The 22,970-nt window shown below is 49.4% G+C and overlaps 1 protein-coding gene across 3 annotated transcripts in view; it reads left to right on the forward strand.

The window, feature by feature from the left end:
- Positions 1–22,970, forward strand: part of Ctdspl (CTD small phosphatase like) — a 115,005-nt gene that overhangs the window by 49,799 nt on the left and 42,236 nt on the right. The gene's annotated exons all lie outside the window — the stretch shown is intronic.

The following is a 22,970-nucleotide window of genomic DNA, read 5'->3' on the forward strand; positions in this document are numbered from 1 at the left end:
CCACCCCGTTTGGACCTTGAACTTACCCACTGAGCTTTCTTTGCTTCTAACCAGAAACTGCTCTTACCCTGGCCATGTACAGCTGCTGTGAGGTTCTCATGATGGTGCACGTGCCTGTGGTGTGGAATGTGCAATCCGTGTGCGCCTGCCTGCTGTAGGTAGCAGAGGAGAATTGCAGTCATAAGCTGCCCTCATGTGGCGATGGCCAAGTGGGCCGTCACCCTGCCCCGCCCCTGTTGATACCTCCTTTCCTCTTCTCTGGAATGTGCATTGCTCAGACAAATGTGAAGCACGACCTCAGAAACATCCCTTGAGGGTCTTAGGACCATTCACACTCAGCCCTTCCAAGGACAGCTGCTTCAAAATGGGCTCGAGGGAGACGGGTAAAAAGTAAGAATTTTAAAAATTCATGCACGCTCAATTATTAAAGTCATCACTTTTTCAATAAAGAGAACTGAGTCCTTATAATTATGGCACATGCAGTTTCTCTTAAAATAGAGACTTGGGGACATTTGTCCTACCCACCTGACCCTGTTGATAGTATGCTGGGGCCGCAGACACGTGTACATGTAGACTATGCATGGGGGTGACCAGAGACACTAAAGGAGACAAGGATGGGGTGACAGGCAGGCCATTAAATGCCACGAGGGACATGCACTGTCCTGGCTTCATTTCCTGGAGCTGTGATAAAAATCCCCTGAAAAAACAGTGTAAGGAGGAAAGGGCTATGGTTACAGGTGACAGACAGTCCATCAGAGCAGAGAAGTCACAGGGACAGGGAGCTGGTCACATCACATTCATAGCCAGGAACAGAGAGCAAGGAATGTATGCGTGTTTGCTATTCAGCCCACTGTCTCTTTTATACAGTCCAGGACCCGAGCCTAGGGAATGATGCCACCCACAGTGGGCAGGTCATCCTACATCCATTCCTGTAATTCCTCACTGATGTGACACCCACAAACCAACCTGATTTACACAATTCGTCACTGAGACTCTCTACCCAGGTGCATCTGGATTGTGTCGAGTTGACAATTAAAACTCACTGCCACATAAAGGAGCATTTATCAAGCAGATGTTGGTCCTGATGTGCATAGCTTTATGAGTGAATCTTAAGGGCAGTCAGCGCATAGTGGGGAAAGTAAGAATGGACTACGTAGAGTAGCTTTTCCATAAGCTAAGCTCATAAAAATGCAGTGCACATTTTGGGGGTGTGGGCACACACTAAATTCACTGTGATCACGTCATCGTAAAGTCTTCCTGTGGGTTGAGGGACATGGATGGTAACCTCCAGGGCAGATAGGGGAGCTTTGCATGCCCGGAGGGCCTTTGCGCAGTGTCAGCCCTTGCAGCACGTGGTGAATGGAGCCCCCTGTTCTCCAGGTGGAAAACAAAGCCCTCAGCGTGTTTCTGAAGAGGTCTGGAAATCTGCATGTCACCCCGTGACCGTGCATGTCATCCCGTGACCGTGCAGCAGCAAACCACAAGTGGTTAATGGGACAAACGTTCCTTTTGTGAGGTCAGAGCACAAACACGGCCCAGGCACTGCCTAGAAACCACACAAAAGAAGGGATGCTGCAAGCCACCCTCCAGCACCGTTGCTGAAAACACGGCACCTGGCAGCACCCGCCGAGTGGCTGAGTGCCTGCCACTGCATGCAGGGCTACTCCAAATGTGACTATCTGTCAAAAACTGCCTGATGGGGAGTGGAGCCCACGGCAGACACGCAAACCCATAAGAAAAGCCTGCTTGAAACAGCTTGAACAGTGCACTCTCTATGTCCCACCCCCTGCAAACAGTAAGTGGCATCGCATGTCTCTCTAACCACTTTTTACCTCAGCTACATCTCTATATACTTTTCTTCCAAGCATGAGCCACCAAACCCCGCTAAATGTTTTCCTTTATGAAGAAACTGATGCTAACTTAATTGATTTCTCCGTTTATTTTGTTAGCCAAATAAAAATCAAGCTACCCTCTTTTGGCCAAATTCAATAAATTTCACAGCATTCCATAATGAAAACCACATCAAACTGGAGGCCTTGAAAGTAGGCAAGCCAGGTCTGGGCCCTGCCCCTATGGCGTCCTGAGTAAACACATCTCCTGAGCACTCTGTTCATCCATGCTTCGTAAACTGTGGGACCCACCTTCCAGGTGTGGAAAAGGGGCACCTACTTAGTGACCTTGTTGCCCCCAGCCTTTTGTAGCCTGGGACTGAGCAGGGGAGCTGAGCGGCTGCTTTAGAGAAACAGTCCTTGCAAGACTGCCTGTGGCCTGCCCAGCACAGCCCTGAGGCTGGTTGTCTGCTTCCCCCGCTTCCCTGCAGGGCCCCTGCACAGGCAGCAGCAGCCTCCTGCCAGGGCCTGGGAACAGTGGAGCTGTTGTTCTGGTGTATCTGGAAACCGGCTTCCTGTTTTTCCTGGTGTGGTGCTGGTGTTTTAATCAGCAGCAGGAGAGAAGGGACAGTCCTGGTGGGCAGCCTGTGTCCCACAACCCTGCAGTGAGAAGTCTGGCCCTTTCCTCCAGGGACACTGGTGGGTCACAGAGTCACAGAGCTCTGTGACCTTGAACAGGGCCATGATGTCAGGTTACCAAGGGGAGGGAGCTCAGGGACAGGACATCACCACTTCTTGTAAGTCAGGATCCGTAGTGCCTGTGAGAGCTGGCACAAGGAAAATATAATGCCAATTAAGCATCACGCTTCCACTCCCCCGGAGTCAATGCATCACACAGTTCCTGTTCTCATTCTTGGACAAGCCAGGCTCCTGAGTTCACTCACCAGCCCCAAAGGGACTCTGGACAAATGACTTAACCTCACTATGTTTCCCTCTACAGGATGGGAAAATAACAGTATCTGCGTCTGTACCCGGTTACTGTGACATGTAAATCAGGTCTTAGTAGTTTGGGGTCCCACACTAGCCATGCAGTGCTTAGCATGAAGTCTAGAGATTTCACTTGCTAAACATTGCACCCATGGCTCAGAGGCTAAACTTTAGTCAGAGACCAGCCAATCCTTTTTAAAGATGATCTGAGGAAGTTTCTCAGCTCACTAAAAGTGAATAGTCCAGTGTCTTTTAAAAATTCCCTAGGAGCCAGGCCATGGTGGCGCACTTTTTTAATCCCAGCACTCAGGAGGCAGAGGCAGGTGGATCTCTGAGTTCGAGGCCAGCCTGGTCTACAGTGTGAGTTCCAGGGCAGCCAGAGCTACACAAACCCTGTCTTGAAAAACAAAAAACAAACCAACAACAACAAAAAATCCTCAGGAGTCTATCAGATGTGTGTCTCTAAATGTTAGTTATAAAATAAAAGTATTTTCTTCCTAACTGCTTTGGTTTATAAAATTCAAAGGGAAGCAGAGTTGACTTGGTGCTGATGAAGGTGCCCCTTGGTCTCAGGAAGACACAGACTGCCTTGCTCCCTTCCACCGTGTGAGGTGTGAGCTCACCATTTGTGAGCGGGTCCCTGCTGTCTGGTGGGTCGACTCATAGTTACAGCTCTTTAGTCTCTCAGGTTCTGATCACTATGTAGCCCAGGCTGGCTTGGAACTCACAGAGTGCTAGCATTAAAGTTGTGCTCCATCACATTTGGCGCCTCCTTTTTTGCTGTTATTAGTAAAACCACAGTCCAATTGGTCCGGCCTGTATGCACACGGGGAGGAACTGTCCACTGGAGCAAGGACGACCTTCCAAAGGAAAGTGACTGCCCGTCCCTCAGCAGGCCTTCCAAAATGGTTGGGACCTTAAGGTCCCCTCCCCCATCATGTTGGACTTTTGCCTGGCTTGATCTCGTGCTGACAACCACATTTGCTGTGAGCTGATGTATGCAGCAGCCACATCACGTCCAGAGACCACCGTGCCACATCCCCTGAGCTTTGGGTGGAAGGAGGTGAATATAGTTGATTCATCCACAGCTGAGCACTCGGGCTTATTTATCATGAGCACCTCCACGAGTTCTGAGTCTCTGCAGTAGCCACTAGCCACCGCCTGGAGAGACGGAGAAAGTAACCGAGATTTGATCAAGAAACAACGTTTGTTCTGGTCGTTTTGGTTTAACATGGTAAAGGGTTTCCAAGGCAGAGTCTTTCTGGGAGAAGCAGGAGAAAGGGTAGCAGCAAGAACCAGAAGGTGGTTCAAATCCCCCGCAGCCCACATACTTCCCCACAGGGAAGGAAGAGGAGCTTCTGGTGTGCTGAGGGTGAAAGTCTAAACGCACTGGTCACACACAGAAGAAGGCATGGAAAAAGATGGGGACTTGGGGACTTGGGGACAGGGTTTGTTGGGGGGAATGAAAATCACACACACACACACACACACACACACACACACATACACACACACATACACTCAGACACCACACACACACACACACACACTCACACACCACTGTCCTCTGTCCTAAAGCAAAGCTCTCGAGTTAATCATGCTTTATTATTATAGTCTTCTGCCTTCAAAAGCATCTCGATTGACGTCTATGGAGAAACTAGAGGGATCAATCAAACATTGGGCTTGCGCAGCTCCATGGGCCATGGTGGGGCCCAGAAGTGAGGGAGGGAGTGTCTGAGTGGTGGGGAACCCATAGAGGGGAGGCCAGGTCCTCCCCACAGCCATCAGCCTGGCGCCCTACCATTCGTCCATGCAGGCACTCTCAGGCCTAAATCACAGATCTGTAATAGGGCTTGGAACAGAGAACCTCGGCTTTGGTTGGCTTTAAGACCATTTCTTTATGGGCAGTTATGAACTAAGGAGTCTTTGTGTGAGAAACAGGCCCAGGAAACCAACTAAGTATTAGCCAGGTTGTAAGCTACCCCAGCCAAAGATGAAGGGTTGCTGTGTATTCATGAAAATGAAAGAATGTTAGACTGTACTTGTGTGTGTGTGCATGCACAAGTGTGTGCATACACTTGTGTGTGTGTGTGTGTGTGTGTGTGTGTGCGTGCGCGCACGCACGCGCGCGCACGTACGAGCGTGTGGTGGGGATATGCACGTGATCTGTCTGGTATTTGTGCAGAGCAGAATTGTGTTAGGTATCTAGTTACCGTTTGGAAGGCAGTCTGCCACCAAGTAAGGAGACGTCGTCCGAAGACTTGGTGAATTAACACTCTTCTCATTCCACAGATCTAACTGACGACTAGTCAGGAGTCACCAGATGATAGCTGACTAGTCTACCTTATTACTCCCTATCTTGTCTTCAGAGGCACCGTAGCCCAGCTCCTTCTCTAGTGTGTTGTCCTTAGTAGCTTCTACTTACTAAATAATGTCTGAGCCAGACTCTCCTAAGGGCTTTATAGGCGGATTTAAATTCATCTTCATGACTTTCCCCTCGAGGGTATGGGCCCCAAGGCGCCAACAGTGGCTTAGTCAGAAACTTCATAAGCATGGAAATGAGCACAGGGCGGTGGCTCATGCCCATCATCCCAGCACTTGGAAGATGGAGACAGGAGAATCAGAAGTTCAAACCCAGCCTGATGGATATATGAAATTCCAGACCAAGGTTGCATGAGACCCTATGCCAAGAAAAAATTAGCCAGGTGGTGGTGGCAGCACATGCCTTTAATCCCAACACCTGGGAGGCAGGCAGGTGGCTACAGAGTGAGTTCCAGGACAGCTGGGCCAACACAGAGAAACCCTGTCTTGAAAAAAGGAAGAAAAGAAAAGTGCACATGAATGAAAAATAGTATGTTAAGACCAGGTCTGTGTAACAGCTACTGTGTTTATACCCTTTTCTCTCCTTCTGGAGACAGGGTCCTATTATGAAGTTCCAACTGTCCTGGAACCTGTTATGTGGATCAGGCTAGCCCTGAATTCACAGAGACCCACCTCTCTCTGCCTCCCGAGTGCTTACATACAGCTCTTCATCACCATGCCTGGCTTCCATGCCTTCCTTCTAAGTGGGCCATCAAGACAAGACTCAGCAACCCATACCTAGAACCCAAAATCCCAGATTTTGCCCCTACCCCTACCCACCACAAAATATTGTATTGTTTCATGGAAAATTATGAAACAATCTTGTTGGTGGGTAGAAGTAGGAACTAGAAACCCTGCAAACTGGAAATATTTGAGTCACTTTATTCTGATTTCAAGTCTGAATTTTGGTGACCTGACCCAGGTGCTTGATAGATAAGGACACTGTGGTCCACGGGGGATAATGACCTTTACCCCAAATTACATGGAGGGAGGATGCTCTCTCTCTCTAGGAGCCCAGCCCAGGGTCCCTTCTGTGAATATCTTGGTACTCCAGGCATCTTCTGGGCTTCTTGATTCTGTTGCTTGATTTGTTAGTTCTTTGGGCCAAGTCTCCTTTTCCTGTTTGTTTTTTAAAGGCTGCTGCTCAGCAGAAAGTTTCAGCAGCCATTGGGACAGGTGTCTTATTGTCATGTGCATTTCTGCATGAGTTTTTAAATTAGGTTGACTTACCCGTCTCCAGAAAATGAACAAAACTTGCTCTGGTTTTCACTGAAATGGCATCGGATCTGTAGTAGGATCAATTTGTAAAATATTCTTTACAATATTGAACCTTGAAATTTCACAAACATGATATATCCTCCCATGTGTTTATAGACTTTAAAATTCCTGCAGATAACATTTGGAATTTTTCTATGGAGAAGTCTAACATATCTCTGATTTACTCTTACATATTTTTATATTTTTGATGTTAGCATATGTTACAACTTTGAATTTCTTCCCTTTTTCTAAATGCTTTCTATTCTCTCGTGTGTGGGAGTGGTGTGTGTGTGTGTTATATGTGTATCTGTGGTATATGCACATGAGTGTGTGTGTTTACATGTGTGTGTCCTGCTCTGTCACTCTCTGCCTTGCTCCCTTGATTAAAGGAACCTGGGGCAGCCAGCAAGCCCCAGTGATCCTACCACCCTTTATCCCCCGTCTCCTACCCTGGTACTGGGGTTATAAGTATGAATGTGACCACACCCAGATTTTGATATGCATGCTAGGGATTTGAACTCGGGTCCTTATGCTTACAGGCTCTGTCTCCCAGCTAAATGTATGTGAAGATTTTTCTAAGATCATCAAGATGCAACATCAAAACATCTGAACAAGGCCCTCCCCCCATTTCTGAGGGTGCTCGTACCAACATGACACTTCACCCGGACAGTGACAGCTTCCTTGTCCATCCTTGATCTCGGCAGGGAGCCGGCAGTATTTGGGCACAGGATGATGAGTGCAGTGGTTATTTATAGATGTCACTCATCAGATTTGGGAAGGTTCTGTCGAGGCCTCCTTTGCAAGGCATCTGCTGGCATTTACATTTCCCCCTCTGAATATGTGAGTGTGGTCTTTGGTTTTCCTCCTTTATTTGAATGTAATGGCTTGTGTGGGTTCATGGGTTTGGGTCTTAGCTTGGCTAGACTCAGAAAATAAATTCATTCCTGATTTCTGGAGTGGGGTGTACAAGATGACTACTGTTTCTTCGGAAAGAGTTTATGTAATATTGATGCTGTATTGGTTCTTTAAACATTTGGTTATTTTCTTTCCCATCTACTGGCATTTTATCTTTTTATTAAGAAATCAATCGTTGGGCCGTCATGGTGGTGGTGAACTCAGGAGGCAGAGACCCCCAGGCCTCTGGAGTTCATAGTCCAGCCTGGTCTGCACAGGGAGTCCCAGTCGACAGAAAAAAGAAATCGTAATCTTACTGTTACTTCGTGTGTGCACACATGCATGCCTGTGTGTGGCGGTCAGAACACAGCTTGTGGGAGTTGGTTCTGCCCTACCGTATGAGGGTCCTGGGTTGAAGCTTCCTCAGGCTTGGTGGGCAGAAAGTGCCTTCCCCTCCTGAGCCGTCCCACTGGCCTCCCTGCCTTCCCTTTGTTCTAACCTATTTTCCTCTTTGCTTTTGGCTTGAGTCACAGGTCTGTTAGTCCTCCCACTACCTCTCCTCTGTCTGTCTGTAGCCCATGCTGGCCTTGAACTCACGATCCTCCAGCCTTCACCTACCTAGTACTCAGACTATAGACCTTTACAAGTCCAGGCGTTTCCTTGTGTATCTTCCCGACTTCTCTGTTTTCCACCCTTCCGTTGCTGAGTGTGAAAGATTCTGCCTTTTGACCTCTCATCAAGTTCTCTGATGTGCTCTTCTCACTGAATTTCAAGTGCAGAATCCTGTCCCCCGTCTACAATTTCTAACTGTTCTTTTAGCTTGTTCTGTTTCTGGTTTCCCTGGAAACTATCTTTTAACTCTTTGAAGCCTTCTAAGGGTAATTTCTTTTAAAACTTTATTTATGTGTGTGCGTGTATGTATATGCCCGTGTGCTGGTTCACCCAGTAGAAGCCGGGCTTGATGTTGGAAATGTCCCACTCACTTGCTTCTCCATGTGTGTGTTTGTTGTTTGAGACAGGGTCTCTCTGAACCCGGAGCTCACCATCTCAGCTAGCCTGGCTGGCCAGCGAGCCCCGGATCCCCCTGCCTCCACCCCTCCCTGCAGTGATCTTCTTGCAGGTGTGTGCCACTCCACCTGGCTTTCCATAGGCATTGAGACCCAAACTCAGCACCTCACCCTTGAACAGCAAGCTTGTCATCCACCGAGCCCCTGACTGTTGACACATCTGTCTCCCTTAAATGCTGTTTCTGTTGCCCGTGACCATATTTATACTGCTTCATAGTCTTAAGTTATTCTTGAGTAAATGCCAGACATTGTAGATAATACTTTATAGGAATAACCAGAACCCTGGGTTAATACTGCCCTTCTTCAGAGAATCTGTCACTGCAGTCTCCTGAATTCAGGGGTTCAGGGGGCTACCAGCCTGCTTAGTGTGGTCCTGTGGGAAGGAGACTCTTGGATTGTGCTCTGCCTAGTTCCACAAGATGTCCGAAGAGCTGCTCTTAGCCTCCCCCAGAAGTGGCAGGCATTCCTAGGGAAACCGCATCACCCAGCACCACGCACCTCTCTAGATTTCTCTTGAGTTTTGGTCCCATTATTCTTTATTAATTGCTAACTGACCATATCTTAAAGGAAGGGAAGGGCTGGAGAGATGGCTCAGAGGTTAAGAGCACTGACTGCTCTTCCAGAGGTCCTGAGTTCAATTCCCAGCAACCACTTGATGGCTCACAGCCATCCGTTATGAGACCTGGTGCCCTCTTCTGGTGTGCAGATATACTTGGAAGCAGAACGTTGTATACATAATAAATAAATAAAATCTTTAAAAAAAAAGGAAGGGATTTTTTGCATTTATTATTTATATGGGGGAGGAGCGTACATATGTCACAGTGCTCTTGAGGTCAAAGAACAACTTGCAACAGGCAGTTCTCTCCAACACTGTATATGCACTGGGGATGGAACCGAGGCCAGCAGACTTGGTGGCAGGCACCTTCACCCGCTGTGCCTTGCACCCACAGTTTGCAAGATAGTCTTCCAGCTTTTCTCATTTTCAGTAGGTGGGTTAGTCCAAGCTACCTAAGCTGATATTTCCTAGTAGCGTTTCAAGTGACCCATTTACTCATGGTATTTATGAGTTGAATTATGACCTGCAAAAAAGTGTGCTGAAGTACTAGCCCCTAGCATTTCTTCAGGTTACCTCATTTGGAAATAGGGTCATTGTAGATGTAAGTGGCTAAGGAAAGGCCAAATAGGAAGAGCAGACCCTTTAGCGTGACACTTGTCCTTAGAGGAAGCAGAAGCAGACACGAGGTAAGCAGAGACAGAGCCACGGGGAGAAGAGAGAAGCTGAGATTGGAGTGATGTCTGTTAGCCAGGAGACATGGAGAATTGCAGGTAAACAGGAGACACAAGGAAGAGGCATTGTCCCCACCAGCCTGGCAGCAGTCGCCGGGCCCTCAGAACTGTGAGACAGCAAAGTCAAGTCACCCGTTGTGTGATGCTTTGATGTGTCTACCCAAGGAAATTGACACAACACCTTATAGTGTACTGAGTCCGTCCCACAAACCACTTTGTTAGACACACAGCCCCTCATGGGAAGTGGGGAGGACAGCTGGTGCCTGAGAGACCTGGAGGCTGAGTGGAACCTGGCACTGTGTGCCCTGCCTCAGTTTGGCGACACTGAGGTGTCTTCAGACTCTTTGCTGCACAGGAATATACCATTGTGTGTATGCGTGCATGTGTACCACACTCGTGTGTGTGTGTGTGTGTGTGTGTGTGTGTGTGTGTGTGTGAAAATGCGTGTGCATGCGTACACATGTGTAGGTACACTGTGTATGTACATGCTTGCTTGCATCTGTGGCCACACTGTGTATTGTGTGTGAGAATGTGCATGTCTGTGGAGGCCATAGGCTGACTTCAGATGTGTTCCTCAGTGCCTCTCCATCTTGTGTGCCGAGGCAGGGTCTCTCACTTGAACCCAGAGCTTGCTGGCACACCAAGACTACCTGGCCAGCTTGCTCCAGGCATCCCAGGGCTCCACTTCCCAAGGGCTAGAATCACAGGCTGCCGTGTCCACCCAGTGTCCATGCGGGTGCACCAAGAACTTTATCTGCTGAGGCATCTCTGCACCCCAGCGACTGGTTTCTTTAACTTTGAAGATGGAGCTTAGCGAGATATGAATAATGTCATTAATCCCCTGGGTTTGTAAAAGTAAGAAAGCATTTATATGTACTACTTAATAATTATGAGATATGAATAATGTCATTAATTCATAGTGACTGTCCCCCTGGGTTTGTAAAAGTAAGAAAGCGTTTGTATGTACTACTTAATAATTACGGCAATCATCTCCCTAAGGTGTTAGACTCTTTCGTTATAATTATTTAGAAAATTGACTACTGATAAGTTGTCCTGAATTATATCCCCACGTGGATGAATACATTTAGACCTTCCAAAGTTGATGTCATCTGAATTGAAGCATAGCTCCACCCTGGATTAGCAGACCACAGACTAGCAAACAGCTTTACTAGTAAATGTTTCCACTTAGTACACACTGTGCTGAGTCATCAGATGCTTGCTTAGAACTTTCACAGGGGTCTAAAAGCAGTTCCTGCCCTCAGTCAGAGGCAACTGTAAGCAACAAAGCCTCCTTTCTTTAACCCATTCCACCTTAATTGAAGTGCCCAGGCATCCGGGCACACGATGAGGACGGCAGATATCCAGAAAATAGCTAGGTGAGCCCAGGGCGATTAGGAATTGAGAACGCTGTGTATGGGCTCAGGGTTTTAGAAAAGAATTTCCAGGTTCAAAGGCTAAGGAGTCGGAGGGTGGGGAGGATGGATAGAGAGGCTTGGAGGTGCTTATTGAGGGGAGCTGGGAAAGGGGTGCGGAATCAGGGAAGACAGAAATATACAGAATGGTACTCCAAGGGTGAGCGTGCTCAGTGTACAGTGTGGCATGCATGGACTAAGGGAGCAAACTTCAGTGCCTGGATTTAAGTTACAGTCTTCATCTGGCCCTAACCAAGACTGATGCCACACAGGCCACCTCATTTCCTGTACCTTTGTTACAGAACTCATTAAGGAAGCCACCTGGATCAGGAAATGCCTAAGTCTGATGTCTTAAGAGCCCCTTTCCTTCCTACCCGATGTGACTCCGTGATGGTTTGAATAAGAATGCCCCCCCAGGCTCATATATTAGTCATTAAGGAATGGCACTATTTGAAAGAATTAGGAGGAGTTGTGACCTAGTTAGAGTAGGCATGGCCTTGTCAGAAGAAGTGTGTCCCTGGGGTTGGGCTTTGAGATTTCAAAAGGCCAAGCCAGGCCCGGAAGCACTCTCTTCCTGCTGCCTGCGGATCTGAATGTAGAACTCTCAGCTACCATGTTTGTGAGCACGCCACCATCCTCTCCTCCACGATGACAACGGACTAACCCTCTGAACTATAAGCCAGCCCCAAGTAAATGCTTTCTTTTTATAAGAGCTGCCATGGTCATGGTGTCTCTTCATAGCAATAGAACACTGACTAAGGCCAACCCCCTTGCATGTCTAATCAAGCTAAGGCTTTTGCCAGTTTTGGAGGACCCCATCATTGCCCAATTCAGGCAAGCTGGGATCCTTGTGGCTTTGTGTGAGCTATTCCCCAGGGCTTCCTGAATTTAGTGTGTCTCTTAGAACCTCTAACCTACAGAGATTATCTGTCATAGATTGTCATCTGGATGAGTGTGTCTCAGATTCTCCTTCACTCACATTCCATGTTCCTAGCAGTCAGTCTTCTTAATGGCTCCCATCTCCTTCTCTTGATTTAATGACATCAAAACTTCCATTGACTTCATTGACTCAAAGAAGTTGTATTCTTTACTTGTGTAGGGTTTTACACTTTGTTTGAATTTGATATATGCTTAAATGAAAGACAATAGCTGAAGCTTGGAAACAAACTGATGGATGTACCCACATCAGAAACTATCTGCAGTGTAGGCTCTGCTGGTGACTGGGTCACTGTCATAAAGAAAGTGCCGTTCTCTGCTGCAGGGAGCCTCACCTCTGTAGAGGAATCAGGCCCTGTTCAATGTCGAGTTGAGAGTTGCACACCCTAGCATCTTTGGGAAGCTTTAGTTGTGATCTTCCTGCCTCTGCCTCTTCAGGATATACTGCTGGCATGTGCCCCCATGGACAGAGTGAGGCCTTCAATTGTAATAGAATCTGTGGCTGTGTGATGATTCATCATTAAAATAATGTTTGTACTATCAGTAATAGATTCAGTGTCTTGTTGGTGGTCTTCACACAGCTCTGAAAATCCCTCGTGGCTTGAGTAGGTCAGGCATGGCTGCAGCCCCAGCAACACACACTTGTAATATGTGACATCAAGTGTCCTCATAGGTTACTGCTTCTAAAAGGTTACCTGGAGATGTTTTAAACATCTGAAATCCGTTCTTCCCCATAACAGACACGTCATGCTTGGAAGTATGTAGGGGTCTTGGGGAACCGGTGTCTTCAGGCGTCTGCAGAATACTTTGCACAACATAGAAAACAGCATTGGAATTTTGCCTCGAGTTGATAGCGCATGACGGGACAGAGTCTCTGAATATTTTCTCACCTCCGTCCTTATTTTAAAAGTGACGTGTGAAGTAGAAACTAGACTAGGAAATCAGCGTGGCAAGTGTTGGGGGCCACTTGCAGGAGGGATTATTTAAGGACACTGTGTGTTTTCTGATCTAGAGCCGGGTCCCAGAGAAGCTGGAGAGCTGCAGAGTGGGAGCCTGCAGCCGAGAAGACTTGGCAGGGAAGGGATGGAAAGAGGCATGGCTTCCCCACCTCGGGAGAGTGGAGTGTGTTTGTGGGGCTCTCTTGGTTTAAGAGTGGTGCTTTGCAGGGCCCTGTGAAGACCAAGGTGGGGGTCGAGCTTGTTTGTGTGATCCAAGTGACCAAGAGCCACAGAGAAACTAATTAGAGCAGTCACAGCCCAGAGAGAAAGAGAGAGCTAATTTGAGGGTGGGAGTTATGGAGGTACAGACTCCTGTCTGTCTTCCTGGGGGCTTGTATTCTCCTAGGTTAAGGATGAGGTGTTATGGACTGGTCCCCTCTGGGGAAAGTCTGCATTCGTACCGTGCTTCTGGAGGCCACCAGCAGTCTCTGGCTTCGGGCCTTCTTCCCATTCCTCATTCCACTCTCTCACTTCCTTGTTTGACCTTCACTTCCTCACAGAACCTGTGTGAACTGTGTTCAGTGTTGCTTGGTCCGGGTGGGGTCTGGGACAGTCCCATCATCCAGTGATCTTTCATCAAATTCCACATTCCCCTCATCACAGACTGTAGCATTCCTAGGTCCTAGGGGCTGAGGTCTTTCCCAGGAACTACAGTATAACGATTCCAACATAGAAAGTCAGGGATTCCTGATGTCTGCCTGCCCCACAGCTTGGGGCTGTGGCTAGATACCCAGTCTCGGGGCTGTGCTGGCCTGGCATGTTGCCATTTGCCACCAGACTGCCCTTCCATTCGGTCAGTCGGCTGCTTCCTGGCCTATGCTGGGTCTCCCAAGGCTGAGTACTAGGGGGACATTTCTCCACAGTGGAAACAGGGCCATGCGTGCCTGCTGTGGCCACTTAAGGTGGACACAGACCTCCCCCTCCCAGTTAACTGGCAGGTTGGGTTATTCTGTAGCTTGCTTCCTGCCTTCATTTCCCCAGCACCAGCCTGATGGGTTCCTGTGGGTGCTGGATATACTCTTCCAGGGCCCTGGGGAAGGCCTGGGAAGCTCTTGCCCTCTCCTCCAGAGCCTGTGGGAGGTGAGCAGCCAGCCACTGAGGGCTTTTCCGTTCAGAAGCACCTTCTTCAGTGGTGGGATTTGGAGCTGGGCATGGTGGGACACAGAGACAGTCAGTGAACTGAGGCAGGAGGATCATGAGTTTGAAGCCAGCCTGACTTGAGAGGGAGGGAGGGAGAGGGAGGGAGGGAGGGAGGGAGGGAGGGAGGGAGGGAGGGAGGAGGAGGGAGGGAGGGGAAAGAGAAAAACAATGAACCAGCAAGAGCAGGAGAAAGAGGAGATAGAGGGAGAAAAGAAGGAAGAACTCCGGGTGAAGTGGCTCACTCCCTTGAGCCCAGGCAGCCTGACCTACACATTGAAACCCCATCTCAAAAAGCAGAGACGGGAGGAGGGAGAAGGCCTTTATCTAATTAGAGAAGATAAGCACCAGGTTTAGAACATGTGTCCACGTGACCCCTTCACCCCGTCACTCCTTCACCCCTTCACTCTGTCACCTTTCACCCCTTCACCCCCTCACCCCATCACCCCTTCACCCCTTCACCCCCTCACCCCATCACCCCTTTCACCCCATCTCCCCTCACACCATCTCCCCTCACACCATCTCCCCCTCATACCATCTCCCCTCACCCATCTTCCCTCCCCATCTCCCCCTCACCCCATCTTCCCTCCACACCATCTCCCCCTCACCCCTTCTCCCCTCACACATCTCCCCCTCATACCATCTCCCCCTCACCCATCTCCCCCTCACACCATTCTCCCCTCACCCCATCTCCCCCTCACACCATCTCCGCCCTCACCCCCTCCTCTCCCTCACCCCATCTTCCCTCCCCCATCTCCCCTCACACCCATCTCCCCTCATACATCTCCCCCTCACACCAATCTCTCCTCACCCCATCACCCCTTAAACACCATCTCCTCACACCCATCACCCCTTCACCACCATCTCCCCCTCACCCCATCTCGCCCCTCACCCCATCTCCCCTTCACACCTCTCCCCCTCACCCCATCTCCCCCTCACACCATCTCCCCCTCACCCTCCTCCCCCCACCCCATCTTTCCCTCATTTACCATCTCCCCTCACCCCATCTCCCCTCACACCAGCTCTCCCTCCCCCATCACCCTTCACAACCATCTCCCCCTCACACCATCTCCCCCTCACACCATCCTCCCCCTCACCCCAATTCTCCCCTCACCCCATTCTCCCCTCACACCATCTCCCCTCAACCCCGTCTCCCCTCACCCATCTCCCCCTCACCCCCATCTCCCCCTCACGCCCATCTTCCCTCATCCATCTCCCCCCTCACCCCATCTCCCTCACACCATCACCCCTGTCACGCACCATCTCCCCTCACACCATCTCCCCCTCAGCACCTCACCCCTTCACACCATGCCCCCTCGGAGCACACCATCCCCCTCACAACCACCCATCTCCCCCTTTTTTCACACCATCTCCCCCTCACCCATCTTCCCTCATACCATCTCCCCCTCACCCCATCTCCCCTCACACCATCTCCCCCTCACCCCATCTTCCCTCATTACCATCCCCCCTCACACCATCTCTCCCTCACCCATCACCCCTTCACACCATCTCCCCCTCACACCATCTCCCCCTCAACCATCTCCCCCTCACCCATCTTCCCCCTCAGCCCATTCTCCCTCACAAACCATCGTCCCCCTCACACCATCTCCCCCTCACCACATCTCCCCTCACCCCATCTCCCCTCACCACCCCATCTTCCCTCATACCATCTCCCCCTCACCCCATTCTCCCCTCACACCATCTCCCCTCACCCATCTCCCCCTCACACCATCTCCCCCTCACCCCATCCCCCCTCACCCCATCTCCCCTATACCAATCTCCCCTCACCCCATCTCCCTCACCCCATCTCCCCTCATACCATCTCCCCTCACCCCATCTCCCCCTCACCCATCTCCCCCTCACCCATCTCCCCTCACCACCATCTCCCCCTCACCCCGTCTCCCCCTCACACCAACTCCCCTCACACCATCTCCCCCTCACCCCTCTCCCACCTCACACCATCTCCCCCTCACCACCACTCGCCCCTCACCCCTCTCCCCTCATACCCATCTCCCCCCTCACACCATCTCCCCTCACACCATCACCCCCTCCACACCATCTCCCCCTCACCCCCTCTCCCCGCTCACCCCCTCTCCCCTCACCCAATCTCCCCCTCACACATCTCCCCTCACACCATTCCCCTCACACCATCGTCCCCCTTCACCCCATCTCCCCCTGTCACACATCTCCCCTGCACACCATCTCCCCTCACCCCATCTCCCCTCATACCATCTCCCCCATCACACCATCTTCCCCTCACACCATCACCCCCTCACACCATCTCCCTCACCCCCTCTCCCCCTCACCCCCCTCGTTCCTCCTCACCCCATCTCCCCCTCACACCATCTCCCCTCACACCAAATCTCCCACTCACCCATCTCCCCCTCCACCCATCTCCCCTCTACACCATCATACCATCTCCCCCTCACACCATCTCCCCCTCACACCATCTCCCCTCACACCATCTCCCCTCACACCATCTCCCCCTCACCCAATCACCCCCTCACTGCAGAGCGTTTCAGAACTCTCTGGGAGTTAATATGCTGCATTCCACAGACTGTGTGGAATAGGGTGAATGTGTTGGTCTGATGTCTGAGCGATGCATTAACTCTGCCCCTTCCTGGTCTCATCCCCTCCCCTGAACCATCTTCAAGACCTCCTTCCCACTGCACTTCCTCTATCCTGTGGGCCAGGGTCTGACCCACCCTGAGGCCTCTGTGCCAGCTCTGGAGTTGAACTAGTGCCCTGTGAGCCTCACCAACCCAGTGCCTTCAGGACATGGCCGAGAAAAAGAGAGCCAGTGGCTGCTACAAGGCAACTGCCCCCCACCCATTGTGGTACCTCTCCCAGGGTGGAGACATTGCCTTATTTGAAGTCTTGAAGTCTTGAAGTCTCTCCCCTTCAGTGGGAGGGCAGCTGGCCTGCAGGAAAGTGGTCCTTACTCTTCCCCACATCCCCGAGATGTAAAACTCTCGGTTTCTTCTCTGGCCCTACAGGGTTAGCCCTAGCTTCTGCAGGCGTATACGTGTGTCTAAAGACTTCAGCCTTACAGCAGCTCAGAGCCTTGGAAAGCCACCCTGGGAGCTCTGAACAGGCAGGGAGCCAGCCACAGCCAGATTTCAGAGAAATCACTCTGCAAGAGTTGGGGAAGGGAGACTTGTCATCAGAGGGCTGCAAGTCTTAGGGTTACAGGAACCATGGTGTGAGGGTGGCTGATGGAGGGGGTGAAGGCAAAAATGCAGGGCATGCTTGTTCTTGGGAGTGACATGTATGTTGTCAGCTACAAGAGCCTTGAGTTCTTTTGGGAACCCCTGCAAATGGCGTGAAGACTTCCAGAGAGCTGCAGTCCTAACCCATCTTAAAATACCTGATCCCAACAGAGTGGCTGTGCTGTGCAGGAAGAACCACGAGCTATTCCTCGTCCCATGTTCAGTTCCCCAAAGTGAAGAATCTATTTTGAAATACGAGTTTTATGTGATTTCATCTTAGAAAGGTTTCTCAGGGTCATTTCTTAATTTTTTTTTTTTTACATTTATATGAAAGTACCGTGTCTTAGAAAAATTCATGTTAAGGAATAAATACCTTTATAAGTTCTTTAAATTATCTTTTTAAAAATCATACTCATAACCAGGAGGTTGTGGCACATGCCTAGGCAGAGGCAGGGGGATCTCTGTGAATTCTAGGTCAGCCTGGTCTACAGATCGAGTTCCAGAACAGCCAGGACTACACAGAGAAACCCTGTCTCGGAAAGAAAAACAAAAAAGTCATACTCAGAAATTTGAACTGGATAATTAAAAACTGTAACCCCCCCCAAAAAAAAGCTGTGAGCCATCAAAGGTGACTTTTAAGACATGCTCATTTCCATGTGAATTGCTAAACTGTTAGCAAGGTGATACAAGCCATGTTGATCCATTTTCTTTTTTAAAATAAAACATCACGCTTGTAAGCCCATGCTGTATCCAACAGCATTAGATTACCCATTCAGGCTATCAGAAAACCCTAGTGCCAGGAAGGGAAACCGCAAGCCATCCATTTGATGGCCTCTGCTAAGCCAGCCCCAGGACCCACATGGCTCTAAGAGAGAAACTACTCCCATGATTCTCATAGGTTGTCCTCTGACCTCTGCACTCATGCATACACAAACACAACACACACGCATGCACACACATGCACAATAAATAATAAATAAATGTAAAAACAGCATAAAAAAGAAATTTCCCTATTCCACTTTTCTCCTTAGAACTAAAAAGGGGAGAATTTTCCATGTTTCAGAACTAGAATGAAGAGACAACTGACTACATGGAGGTGTTGGCGTACACGTGTACATATGCCATTATTCTTTCCTGCAAAGGTGAGTGAGGAGGCCGGAGATGGATGTCAGCTGCAATCCTCTACTCATGTTTTGAGACAGGGTCTCTTGCTGGACCATTTTGACTAAACTGCCTGGCCACAGAGCCCCCAGGAGCCTGCTGTCTTTGCTCTCCAATCCTGGGGTTACAAACACATACCAAGGCACCGTGCTCTCACATGAGTTCTGGGTGTCTGAGCCTCGACCCTCACGCTTGCATAGCGGGTGCTTTTCCCACCGACCATCTCCACACCCTCCATTTTCTTTTGAAATTCAAACTCTTTGGTTTGTTCTTTGTTTATCCTGGTTGGTGGTTCTGGGGTTTGCTGTTGTTTGTTTTAAATGATTGAGTTAGAATTTGATAAAATTCAAAGTAAGGCTACTTTATTATTTGGCTCACAGAAAGGAGAAAGTACCGCATGTCCTGTTTGTATGATAAAAATAAATCTCTCTAGGCCCACCATGTGCTCCTTTCTCTGTTTTGGTCACTGCCCCATGGTTAGAATTGTTTACCCATGTAAAAAAAGGACATTGAAAGGACTGTGAGGTACAGACATGGTAGATCATGCGAGACTCAAAATGGTGCCAAGGGCCTTTACCTCCCCAGCCTTTGCTGGGAGGGTGTCCAAGAGGGCCCCCTAAGGAACGACCCCCAGTGGGCAGCATGTAAGATGTCCCCCCCCCCCCCGCTTGTGTTTATCTTCCTATCTGCCCAACTCAAAAATAATGATGAAAGTAAATATTTGGGACCAGGTTTATTTTGGTCAGACAAATTCCAGCCTGCTTTCTAAAATTAGGAAGTCTGTGGGATGCACGTGGCTTGGGGCATCCTGCCGGAGAAGTTTGGCTTGGAGATATTTGGTTCTCTTCCTTACTGAGGCTAGCTTGGGAAAACGTGCATCTGAAGAGACCCAGGGCTGGTGGTAAGAGACTCTAACCAGCCACTTGGATAGGCTTCCACCACCTGCCCTCACCATTGCTGCGGAGTGGAGCTGCTGCGTTCCGCCCTTCCTTCCGTCATACACGGCCAGTCTGCCTTCTAAGGACAGCTTTCATCCTGCCCTTTCCCTGTCCCTGGGGAGCACCGGCTGACCACATTCCCACTGTCTTTTCCCTGGTGGCACTTGGCAGTCTGACAAGTTAAGAGTCCTCATTGCCTCCTAAACACATTGTAACTTTCCATTTCTCCCATCCAAGTGTTCCTTCTTATCAACCTCCCCCATCCTCCCAGTGCTCTGCCGCACCCCACTTCCGTGGCCCGGGGGAAGCCTTGGCTGACTGACTAAGTGTTGGCTGCAACATCTCACCGCTATCTCTTTACCCCCATACCTAGCACAAAGGAAGTCCCAGAAGATGTTTCTGTTTCCCCCTCCCAAAGATATCCTTGACCCAGGAAAGGCAGGCCCTCCCTGCCAGCCCCTAGACTTAATCTTTTACTGCCTGGATCCCACAGCCCTTTGTCAGACTAGCAGAAGCAGCTGCTGGCCTCCACCTCACACAGGGAATATTGGGAGCCAGATCACCCGCCCTTACCTCCCTTCCCTTCACGGGGCTGGCTTTGTGGGCTTATGACCTGTGCCCTCGGGGAGTCCCTTGCTTTAATATTCTCTGGCCGCAACCCTGAAAGTCTCCTAGTTTTTTAATATTTGTACTAAGTTTCTACAAATTATATCCCCAGTTCAGGAGCCGAGAAAGTGCTGGCAGACAGTGGGAGGCAGGACTGGGGATGCAGCCCTGTGAAGAGTGAAGCACTTCCCACATACAACCCTAGCACTCGTGTAAAAGTGGGCCATGGCAGCGCCTGCCTGTACCCCCAGTGTTCAAGTCAGGTGAGAAAAGTGGGTTCCCAAGACTTGCAGACTAGCTCAGTCAGTGAACTCTGTCTCTTTGTAGACACCACACACACACACACACACACACACACAAACACGCACGCACACGCACACGTGCACGTACAGTCAGATAGACACTACATACACACGGACACACAATTGAGAGTAGAGGCAACACAGAAGGGAGCCTGTGTGGGTTGGGCACGGAGAGTGGGCAGCACCCTGGAAGGCGTAGGAAAGAAGGCCAGGGCTCTCTGAGGACGACAGTGGCCACAGCACTCCTCAGTGGTCCTGCGACCTGTGTTGAGGACTGTCTTACTGCAGCTCCGTAATAGGCAGCCATTTTACTTCCCATGACACTTGAAGGAAAAGCCACTTCAGTTACCTACAGGACCTTGCTAACTTGTCCCTTCGCCACCAACCTCTCCTTCCACTGCCTTCTTGATCTCTCGCCTGCTATCGCTTTTGATTACGCATTGTACCTCAGAGAGACGCCCACCCCCACCTCTCATGTTTATTATTGCCTTCCTTCTGCTAACTTTGGGCTTTGTTAATTTGGTTTTTTTTTTTCTCTTTCTCTCTCTCTCTCTTTTTTTTCCCGAGACAGGGTTTCTCTATGGCTTTGGAGGCTGTCCTGGAACTCGCTCTTGTAGACCAGGCTGGTCTCGAACTCACAGAGATCCACCTGCCTCTGCCTCCCGAGTGCTGAGATTAAAGGCATGAGCACCAACGCCCGGCTTGTTTATTCATTTTTCTACCTCCCTGACATGTAAAAGATAGGTTGTTAGTTTGAAATCTGTCTTTTTGTGAAGTTTAGTTTGTGTGTCTCAGTGTTTGCCTGCTTGTCTGTCTGTGCACCCTGTGTGTGCCTGATGCCTTCAGATCCCCTAGGACTGGAGTTAGAGGCAGTTGTGAGCTGTGAGCTGCCATGTGGGTGCTAAGAATCGAACCCCGGTCCTCTGGAAGACCAGCTAGTGCTCTTAGCTGCTGGGCCGTCTCCCCAGACCATCTGTCTTTCTGCTCCTCTCAGTAGTGGCTTTGTTGCTAGTCTTGGTGTGTTGTGGTTTTGTTTGTTTCAAGATGTAATTCTATTGCTTGCCCCTTTAGCCCACTGGGGGTTAAGAGGCCTATATAGCTTGATTTCCATGTGCTTGTGGGTTTACCAGTTTTTTTCCTGCTGTAGATTCTTAGTTTCTCCCACTGTGGTCCGGGAGACCCCTGGTGAGATTCCCCTCCCCAGCAGAACATAGCAGAACAAGTCTTGAAGACTTGTTCTGAGACAACACATGGTCCGTCCTGAAGAACTCTGCATGTGAGCTTGAGAAGAATGTGTGTCCCGTGGTGTCTGGAATGTTCTGTCTGTGTCTCCTAGGTCCATTTGCTCACACTGTTCAGTCCTTTGTTTTCTTACTGGTGTTCTATTACTTAGATCAGGATTTTGAGATATTGTGATGTTGTCTGTTCTTCAGTGTTGTCAGCCTTGGCTTGTCTCCTACCCTCTGATGTTGGGAACTTATGTAACTAAGTATCTTCCTGCTGAATTTACAGAGAAGGGGGCCATGCATGTGAGAGTGTAGGTGTGTCTGCCCATACAAATGCATGCAGAGACCACAGGAAGGGAAGACCTTAGATGTCTTCTGCTCGTCTCTCTCTCTCTCTCTCTCTCTCTCTCTCTCTCTCTCTCTCTCCTCCTCCTCCCTCCCTCCCTCTCTCCTCCCTCCCCTCCTCTCCCTCCCTCCCCCTCTCCTCTCCCTCCCCTCCCCCTCCCTTTCCCTCCCTCCCTCTCCCCCAACCCCTAAGTGCTGGAGTTCTAGGTAGGTACAGCTATGCCAGCTTTTTACATAAGTGCTGTGAATTCAAACTCAGGTCTTACGCTTGCACAATGAGCTGAGCATTCTTACCCAGTAAGCCATCTCCTGAGCCCCTTTTATCATATGGTGCCATCTGTCTTCTGTGACAGCCCTTGACTTAAGTCTGTGTTGTCTGCTCTACTCTGGTTTGATGCTGTTTGCATGGAACATTCCTCATTCTTTTGTTCTTAGCCTTTGTAAGAGGCGGTAGAACCCTTCCAGGGACTCTGAGTCTTATGTGATTGGATCTTGATGTTTCTTTTCTTTCTTTGTTTTCAAGATGTTTTCTCTTTGTAGCTCTGGCTGTCCTAGAACTAGCTCTTAGATCAGGCTGGCTCTGCCTCCTGAGTGCTGGGATTAAAGGCGTGTGCCACTATCACTTGGCTGGAACTTGATGTATCTTTCTGAATTCAGCCACTTGGAGTATTGTGATTGAATTTTATTCTATATATGCTTAAATTAATTATTGGTAGAAAGAGAATTATCATCATTTTCCTGTTTTCTATCTTGCATAAGTCTGTTTGTTCCTCTTTTCTTTCTGTCTTTGTGTCTCATTGGTCTTTTTGTGTGGTGACAGGATTTGATTCCTTTCTCTTTAGTTTCTCTTCTATATGTATTGTCTCTATGGTTACCATGGAGATCACAGAAAACATCATTCAGTAATATTAATCTATTTTAGGCTGGTAGATGATGCCACTTAACCTTGGCATAGTTTTTAGGAATAATACAACAAAACTGATTTTTGAAAACTTTTTTTCACTTTAACCTTCATTTA

Source organism: Cricetulus griseus, chromosome 4 (genome assembly GCF_003668045.3).
Source record: "Cricetulus griseus strain 17A/GY chromosome 4, alternate assembly CriGri-PICRH-1.0, whole genome shotgun sequence".
Lineage (NCBI taxonomy): Eukaryota > Metazoa > Chordata > Mammalia > Rodentia > Cricetidae > Cricetulus > Cricetulus griseus.